The following is an 8,796-nucleotide window of genomic DNA, read 5'->3' as shown; positions in this document are numbered from 1 at the left end:
GGTTCTTTATTAGATTAGATAGTTCGTTATTTTCTGTTGATATTTGCTTTGTAACTACATATTTTTGTAACTATACATTGTAACTATATTGAACAACAATGCTTTGGTGCATTGTAATTCTGTTTTCCAAGAATACACAAACATATTATTTCTGAATAATGTGAATTGCATATTCACCACATTGTTACAGAGTAGCATATCATTATTCCTAAAGAAATAGAACAGTAATTATTAGGTCATTACTGTAACTAACTATTTATAATAAACTGTCAAAGTAGATAGGCCTATAAGGTCATCAACAGACAGACTTCTTTGTGTTGATTATTTGCTATGTGGTTAACCTGGCATGCTACGTTGGATGTTTTATCTTCCTGAGATAAATAGGCTACACTTCTATGCATTGCAACACACATTCTTGACTTGGTCCATTAGAATAGTTCCACAGACAAGTCCAGCAACAATATTGGAGTTTTACTGCCCACGTGTGTTGTGATACAATATATATTCCTGTTGACTGTATTCTATTTTGTCATTGGCCGAATCGTTGCGTTATTCTGTAGCTTCCTTTGACGCTTCATGTCATTTCATTGGATATAGCCCATATTGTCTTCCCATTGCTCATTGGTCCATAAATGGCAACGAGTTATTCCATTTGCTAGAAGCTCAATACCTTGATCTCGAAAGCACCCAATTGGTTCATAAAATGGGTTAGTGGTGCAACGTTCATCACAGGAGGAGGAAAGTAGGTCAGTGTATTCCTACTGCCTACCACTGTTCCTATCCGCATCAATGCACATGTGCTGCCTTTCCACACGTAAGTCACATACTATGTTATATCTTATGTAAAAGTCCTATAAAATGTTTCCTTTATTCAACATTTGGTATACTGTGTGCATTTCTTTACTCGTATTGTGGTTTCAATTGGCTATCTAATGTCATTCCCGAGGATGTGCAGTCATCGTTTTACAATGTAACTTTTAAAGACACACAGTGTAATTTAATGTCGTGAAAAAAACGCGATTTGTAGGTGTCTAACCTATTTTAAACATCTGGAATGTCCGTATGTAATTGTATTTTATTTGGAGGCTATTTTATTCTATTTGTACATTGCGTGATTTGTCTGAACTTCCCTACCACGGCGCAGATTAAACGAGGTCATAGCTATGTTGCATAAATCGACTAGTGACGGGTAGTTGATTACCTGTTACAATCATTTGCCTTTTATAGTCCTATGTAGTCATCCTTTAATTAACAGCAACAATGTTTCTCCTCTATATGAGCAATGCAAGGCAGGTGTTGGGCTGATATTGATACAATGTAATGAAAACATACTGCACTGGATTCTGTTCTGTTTCAGATGATAACAAATCAATGTGACAGTCACTAACAGATTTCTTTCCATTTGTAAACAATTTGCAGTGCATTAGGACTGTATGTTTCATTATTTAATGACTGTTGTCATTAGGCCTTATATGCTCCACACATCCTAGTGCAGAATAGTCTAATAATAGCCATATGTTTCTACCAAGCATAACAAATACAATTTTGTTAAATTTAAATCTGTTCATAAAAGTACACCATCAATTGCAACATTTTGGGGGAAAAAAAAAAGAGTAAACAATCTATCTATTTATGTGAAAGTTATATGTTGGACAAGCTATTTACAAAAATATTCTCAACATGCTGTCTATTCCTGACTAACAAATGGCTACAGCACACCATGTCCAGGGAATGTACAATGCAATGCTCATATTTAAAAGGACATTACTCTGCTATTCTTAAAATCTGAAACAGCTATTCCTGAAAAAATCAACAAGTGTATCAGTAATGTGACAGTAATGACATAGATGATGCTACATGGTTTTAATTTGACATAATATGCCATGAAGGCAAATAGAGGTCAGTGGGGTCAGAGGAAATTCAATTGTGATTGCGCTGTCTTTACTAACTCATTGATGGACTGTAGTAGGCTATAAGACAGGTCTTGTTATTGTTTTATGAAATATTTACCTATCCGAACTGCACATTAACACGGGAAAGTGGATTTTATTGGCTACTTAATCAAATTTTGGTAATCATTCTTTACTTTAGCGAGTTGCGTCATGTCACATTACAGTATGTGTGGCGCTCGGTTGCTTCCACTGGAGCTGTGCAACTCGCAGTAGCTGTTATGTTGGGTACCCAAAATGACACACTTCTTGATTTTCCACTTCTATTCGGAAGTCTCTCAGTCTTTCTTCATGTTTCTCTCATCCCAATAGCCAACTTTAGGTTTCAACGGAGGGATTCAACAGCAAGCAAGGCATCGAATTTGAACACACTCCTACAGTGTACTGTATATGACCATAACCTGATCATATTCACCTGCCCTGCCAGGACGATGCTCCACTGAGCTTTCGATAAGCCTACAGTAGCTCTAAAAGAACATGCAACATGAACAAGAAATTCATGCTGCTTTTTGCAAATCAGGAATATTATAAAACATGCTTGAAGCCAACAGCAAATTTGCAGAAAGAGCAGGATATGCCGAGGGAGAAATCTGACCTTGAAATTCTGTACATGTACAGTTGAAGTCGGAAGTTTACATACACCTGAGCCAAATACATTTAAATTCAGTTTTTCACAATTCCTGACATTTAATCCTAGTAAAAATTCCCTGTCTTAGGTCAGTTAGGACCACCACTTCATTTTAAGAATGTGAAATGTCAGAATAATAGTAGAGAGAATGATATATTTGAGCTTTTATTCCTTTCATCACATTCCCAGTGGGTCAGACGTTTACATACACTAAATTAGTATTTGGTAGCGTTGCCTTTAAATTGTTTAACTTGGGTCAAACATTTTGGGTAGCCTTCCACAAGCTTCCCACAATAAGTTGGGTGAATTTTGTCCCATTCCTCCTGACAGAGCTGGTGTAACTGAGTCAGGTTTGTAGGCCTCCTTGCTTGCACACGCTTTTTCAGTTATGCCCACAAATTTTCTATAAGATTTTGGTGTTCTTCGGTTTGCAAGCCTTCCCCTTTTTCCTCCAAACATAACGATGGTTATTATGGCCAAACAGTTCTATTTTTGTTTCATCAGACCTGAGGACATTTCTCCAAAAAGTACAATCTTTGTCCCCATGTGCAGTTGCAAACTGGAGTCGGGCTTTTTTGTGGCGGTTTTGGAGCAGTGGCTTCTTCCTTGCTGAGCGGCCTTTCAGGTTATGTCGATATAGGACTTACTTCTATACTTGCGTACTATTGTTTGTACAGATGAACGTGGTACCTTCAGGTGTTTGGAAATTGCTCCCAAGGATGAACCAGACCGGAATTTTTTTCTGAGGTCTTGGCTGATTTCTTTTGATTTTCCCATGATGTCAAGCAAAGAGGCACTGAGTTTGGAGGTAGGCCTTGAAATACATCCACAGGTACACCTCCAATTGACTCAAAATCAGAAGCTTCTAAAGCCATGACATAATTTTCTGGAATTTTCCAAGCTGTTTAAAGGCACAGTCAACTTAGTGTATGTAAACTTCTGACCCATTGGAATTGCGATACAGTGAATTTTAAGTGAAATAATCTGTCTGTAAACAATTGTTAGAAAAATGACTTGTGTCATGCACAAAGTAATGTCCTAAAAGACTTGCCAAAACTGTAGTTTGTTTACAAGAAATTTGTGGAGTGGTGAAAAATGAGTTTTAATGATTCCAACCTAAGTGTATGTAAACTTCCAACTTCAACTGTAGGTATGGTTAAAGTGACTATGCATATATGATAAACAGAGAGTGGCAGTAGCGTAAAAGAGGGGTTGGCGGGTGGTGGGTTGCGGGACACAATGCAGATAGTCCGGGTAGCCAATGTGCGGGGGCACCGGTTGGTCGGGCTAATTGAGGTTGTATGTACATGAATGTGTAATTAAAGTGACTATACATATATATTAAAAAGAGATTGTAGCAGCAGCGTGAAAGAGGGGTTGGGGGGGGCACACAATGCAAATAGTCCGGGTAGCCATTTGATTACCTGTTCGGGACTCTTATGGCTTGGGGGTAAAAACTGTTGAGAAGCCTTTTTGTTCTAGACTTGGCACTTCGGTACCACTTGCCATGCGGTAGTAGAGAGAACAGTCTATGACTGGGGTGGCTGGGGTCTTTGACAATTTTTAGGGCCTTCCTCTGACACCGCCTGGAGTAGAGGTCCTGGATGCCAGGCAGCTTTGCCCCAGTGATGTACTGGGCCATACGCACTACCCCCTGTAGTGCCTTGCGGTCGGAGGTAGAGCAGTTGTCATACCAGGCAGTGATGCAACCAGTCAGGATGCTCTTGATGTTGCAGCTGTAGAACCTTTTGAGGATCTGAGGACCCATGCCAAATCTTTTTAGTTTCCTGAGGGGGAATAGGCTTTGTCGTGCCCTCTTCACAACTGTCTTGGTGTAAGACGAGCGTCAGAGCCGGTGTAGTCCGATTCAATCTTAGCCCTGTATTGAAGCTTTGCCTGTTTGAAGGTTCGTCGGAGGGTAGAGCAGGATTTCTTATGAGCTTCCGGGTTAGAGTCCCGCACCTTGAAAGCGGCAGCTCTACCCTCTACCCTAGCTCAATGCAAATGTTGTCTGTAATCCATGGCTTCTGGTTGGGGTATGTACGTACAGTCACTGTGGGGACAACGTCCTCAATGCACTTATTGATGAAGCCAGTGACTGATGTGGCGTACTCCTCAATGCCATCGGAAGAATCCCGGAACATGTCACAGACTGGAACACGATCCCTGCTGATGATCCCTGCTTTAGGTGTTAGAGGAAGATTCATGTCACTTAACCCACCTAAGCCAATCATTTGAAGCAATAGGTTTTCTCAACCAATAATAGAGTAATAATACAGTAATAATAATTGACAAAGTCAAAGGATGACAAGCGCAGTAGGCTAGGTAGAGCTATAGCTGCCACCTAAGCCTAGAGCTGACCGGTCAGAAATGTTGTTTTTTGTTAGACTATTGTGAATGGTTGTCCAGCTGTCTGCTTTGCCCTTTCCCTGAGGCACACACAATGCTCGTTAATCTCGCTTGCTGATTTTTTTAGACCCAAAATGGTCTCATTCCCCTTGAGTTGTGCATGTGTTTTGTCCATTCTGCTGACATGCTTGATATTTTCCTCTGGAGTTGTTTATGAGAGTAGCTGAGTGCAGCTATAGGTGTAAACATCCCAAATTAAAAGAAGGCATTGCTGTTATCCATGTACTCCAATGATGATATGAGCAGGAAGGTTAAAAGTCGAAACAGAACGTTGTTGATAAGTGTGCATGTGTCTCACTGACCTATAAATAAAGGGGGGTGGAGCCATGATAGCACATGCTAAAAGGAAGGAGAAGTGGTCTCTTTTGTATACATCTCCCCATAGAGCCATGATAGTCTGGGAAACATAAACATATATAGGCCTAGCTGTTCTGTTCTTAATTACAGGAATCACATCAGGGACTGGGCTGTCTGTTGTCCATAGTATACTGTGTGGCATTCAAAATGTAGTACTTTGCGCAGAACTGCTGCAGTATGATTAGTCTTATAGGCATGATATTTAGCATGGCAGTGGTGATCCTATTGCTAATACTATCCTGTTGGGGCTTGGCATAGAGGAGAATCTGTAGCCATCTCCTCTACTCACACTATCTCCAGATCACCTCCCATCTGTCGCCCATCTGAGCTTTCTGAACAAGCCACTTAATCAGAGCACCACTCGCTCTTACATCATAGGGGGCGGCAGGGTAGCCTAGTGGTTAGAGCGTTGGACTAGTAACCGAAAGGTTGCAAGTTCAAATCCCCGAGCTGACAAGGTACAAATCTGTCGTTCTGCCCCTGAACAGGCAGTTAACCCACTGTTCCTAGGCCGTCATTGAAAATAAGAATTTGTTCTTAACTGACTTGCCTAGTAAAATAAAGATAAAAATAAATAGGCATAGATGAGTCGCCACTCCCGGCTGGCCAGTGTGTTTTACAGGTACTGTGCCTGTCGATGGATCTGTGAGAAAAAGCCCAGCTCTGACATAAGGAGGCCAGTCCACTTCCTGCACCACTCATTCAGGTATGGGGACGCACATGGTTCTGTGTGATTTCATAAGAATTGACAGCCGCTCTGAAATGAGTTTGCGACCTTCATTTGAAGTGAATCACCAATGACATTTGTGACGCACGGCTTCATGCTGTTTCACTTCAAAATGACCACATGAGCAGTTGGCGGGGAGAACAGTTAGGGATGAAGTAAGTTATAAGCACAGTCATGTGTGAGGGTGGTTTTCTCACAGCTATCTGTGTTTCATCAATATTGTTTTCTTGCATCTTATTAACTTGAACTGGAGTCTTATTTCTGCTTTTTTTTTTAAAACATGTCTTCTAACCATCTATTCCACCAAAGCTTTAACGTCTCCTGTCTATCTTTCTCGACTGGCTCTTAGAACGCTCTGTTCTGAGTAAAGGAGCCTACTGAGAAACGGACAGCTTGACTTACATAGCGAACACAGGCCATGTCATTACAGGAGCCAAGCCTGAGCATTCCAGGACGGCACACAACAGAAGGGAATTACAGACAGCCTTACAGCGCTAGGATAATGCTGCTGAGGGCACAGGACACTCTGTTTCATCTGAACGTGACAGAACGATGGGATCACGTCAGGGGAGTGGCTTAAATAGGAACACATAGCATAGCACATAGCATTAAGAACCTTATGAAAGGGAGATGTACTTGCAGAGCAGACAGTATCACATTGCTGTGTAAGCTAACCATGCGTATCCAGCTGAGCTGACACATTGTAGATTCACCCTGACCCTGTTACACGTAGTTCTGCCTCTTACATACTTCACCTTATCTGATCATGTTTTTTTGTGTGTTTTTTTTGTCACTTAGATACCACAGAGGTCATGTGCATTAAAACATTAGAAATGGTCAGAATCCACCTTAGTGATCTTCTAGTGTTGTAAAATGGATGGGGTTGAGTGTTACTGAATATGTGAATGCCATGGAGATGTTAAAATGATACTAAAGTACTTTCATTAGACTGATGAGCAGTGGAGTGGTGGTGTGAGGAGAGTTGAGACCTGCATGCTATCAGTGGGTTATGTGTAGCAGAAAAGGTTCCCTAATTGGCAAGCATTCAAGAAGTTCCTGCACCACTGTATCCGGGCAACCAGAGATTTGTCACAACTAGCTAAGCTGACCTTAAAATAGGGTTTCCTTTTTCTCCTTTTTTTTGTCAGTACGAGCGAGAGCTTTTGTGTTTGAGTATACACTCAGCATACCAAACATTATGAACACCTTCCTAATATTGAGTTGCACCCCCATGCTCCCAGAACAGCCTCAGTTTGTTCTCTACAAGGTTTCGAAAGCGTTCCACCGGGATGCTGGCCTGTGTTGACTCCAATGCTTTCCACAGTTGGTGGTGGATCATTCTTGATACCCACAGGAAACTATTGAACATGAAAACCCAGCAGTGTTGCAATTCTTGGCACAAACCGGTGCGCCTGGCACCTACTACCATATCCCATTCAAAAGCACTTACATTTTCTGTCTTGACCATTCACCCTCTGAATGGCACACAAACACAATCCATGTCTCAATTGTCTCAAGGCTTAAAAATCCTTCTTTAACCTGTCTACTCCCCATCTACACTGATTTAAAGTGGAATTAACAAGTGACAATCAATCATAGCTTTCACCTGGATTCACCTGGTAACTTAATGTCATGGAAAGAGCAGGTGTTTGTAGGTGTAGCGTAGGTGTTTTAGCCTTCCTTTGGCTTATGTGACAAAATGAACGTTTACAAAAAGGCTTATTCTCAGGAGTACTGTTTGATGCAGCTTACAAAAGAAAACATGTAAAAAAACATAGATGATGATGGGTAAAGCAAGTTCTCTTTGTCCCGTGGATTACATGGTCAGCTCGGATGTCTGTTACATGTCTGTGACATATACTGTACCAGAGTGAAGGGTCAGGTTGTAGTGTAGTTGTCTATGGTGACGGTGACAATAACAAAGTTCCTGGCTGCAGGCAAGAAATAATGGGGTGTAATTATGGTTTGGTTCGATGTAATCACACTCTGAAACTGTCACATCATACGGATAGGGAAAAAGAGCTGGGGAAAAACAGGTCAGTGGAGAATCTAATTACAATGAAAAGACTTTCAGGCACAGTGGAGCAGAGCATTAGTTCTGGTCTGTTTTTTTTTTACCTTTATTTAACCAGGCAAGTCAGTTAAGAACAAATTCTTATTTTCAATGACTGCCTAGGAACAGTGGGTTAACTGCCTGTTCAGGGGCAGAACGATGTCAGCTCAGGGGTTTGAACTTGCAACCTTCCGGTTACTAGTCCGCTCTAACCACTAGGCTACCCTGCTGCCCCGGCAGGACGAGCCACAGTGACCTGAGGTGGCTGGGCTTTTTAAGGTATTTTTGTGCAACCTGGTCTCAGAGCATTTCGTATTATTCTGTATGTAAATCCGAGACACTCCATTTAGTATTATATGTTAAGTTTCGTGTGGTATGTATTCATTTGTGGATGTCCATCACCCATTCGTATGATATGTTACAAATTACAATTTGGATTATATGTTACAAATTTGTGAAACGTGCAATATGTTACGATTTTTCAAAACGAACAATATGTTACGATTTTTCAAAACGAACAATATGTTATGATTTTTCAAAACAAACAATATGTTACGACTTTTCAAAACGAACAATATGTTACGATTTTTCAAAACAAACAATATGTTACGACTTTTCAAAACGAACAATATGTTATGATTTTTCAAAACAAACAATATGTTACGACTTTTCA

At 40.8% G+C, this 8,796-nt stretch overlaps 1 protein-coding gene across 1 annotated transcript in view; it reads left to right on the top strand.

The window, feature by feature from the left end:
• Nucleotides 1-726: 726 nt before the first annotated feature.
• The window catches only part of LOC135565599 (basic helix-loop-helix ARNT-like protein 1), a 20,165-nt gene continuing 12,095 nt past the window's right edge, over nt 727-8,796 (top strand). Inside the window, exon 1 of the mRNA XM_065013067.1 lies at nt 727-814. The gene's annotated coding sequence lies outside the window, so the exon portion shown is untranslated. The remainder of the gene's footprint in view (nt 815-8,796) is intronic.

The sequence above is a fragment of the Oncorhynchus nerka genome, linkage group LG28 (genome assembly GCF_034236695.1).
Source record: "Oncorhynchus nerka isolate Pitt River linkage group LG28, Oner_Uvic_2.0, whole genome shotgun sequence".
NCBI classification, from domain to species: domain Eukaryota; kingdom Metazoa; phylum Chordata; class Actinopteri; order Salmoniformes; family Salmonidae; genus Oncorhynchus; species Oncorhynchus nerka.
Note: the sequence above shows the minus strand (reverse complement) of the source record. Positions and strands in the feature narration are given on the sequence as shown.